A 1,015-nucleotide genomic window follows, 5' to 3' on the forward strand; every position below is an offset into this window, starting at 1 on the left:
CAGAAATAGTAAGGAAAGGAAGAGATTTAGTAGGTTGAGAAGGAATATGAGGGAAAAGAGAAGGATCAGAAATAATAAGGAAAGGAAGAGAGTTAATAGGGTGAGAAGGAATATGAGGGAACGTAGAAGGATCAGGAATAGTAACGAAAGGAAGAGAGTTAATAGGGTGAGAAGGAATATGAGGGAAATTAGAAGGATCAGGAATAGTAACGAAAGGAAGAGAGTTAGTAGGGTGAGAAGGAATACGAGGGAAAGTAGAAGGATCAGGAATAGTAACGAAAGGAAGAGAGTTAGTAGGGTGAGAAGGAATACGAGGGAAAGTAGAAGGATCAGGAATAGTAACGAAAGGAAGAGAGTTAGTAGGATGAGAAGGAATACGAGGGAAAGTAGAAGGATCAGGAATATTAAGGAAAGGAATGGAGTTATTGTCAGGAAAATTACTTGGAATTGAAAGAGAAGGAGCAAGAAAGGTGAGGAAAGGAAGGAAATGATTACGGTAAAGATGACTGCTTGGAGGGAGAGAAAGAAGAGAAATGGCTGGGCAAGGAAGAGGCTCAAAATAGAATATAACGTACATTTTTTCAATTAAAATTACAAAATACTCAGCTTTAACACCGCAACGATAATTCATAATACCTAGAGACATAATTTATACTTCATATATTCCTCTTCCTAATTTGCTTTATAAATAAAAAAAGTGAAATATTAGTCTTCAGCCAAATGGGCTCCGCTGAAGCTGATTTAATTTCGAGGCTAAATCTGCATTAGATATTTCGCTGTAGACAACAGAAGAATCAATTTTGTCTGCTCCGAAAACATACCAGTGATCTCTTGAAATCATTTGGTCTTTAGTATTGCGCTCTACTGAAGCTGTTTGAATTCCGAGGTTAAATCAGCGTCATATCTCTCACTGAAGATGGCGGCCGAAGAAAGATCAGCTTCTTATGGATCTTTCGGAAACCATCTGCAGTAAACGTCGCAGGAAGAACTCAAATTACCATCGTTTTGTTGAAAG

This window comes from Palaemon carinicauda, chromosome 6 (assembly GCF_036898095.1).
Source record: "Palaemon carinicauda isolate YSFRI2023 chromosome 6, ASM3689809v2, whole genome shotgun sequence".
NCBI classification, from domain to species: Eukaryota; Metazoa; Arthropoda; class Malacostraca; order Decapoda; family Palaemonidae; genus Palaemon; species Palaemon carinicauda.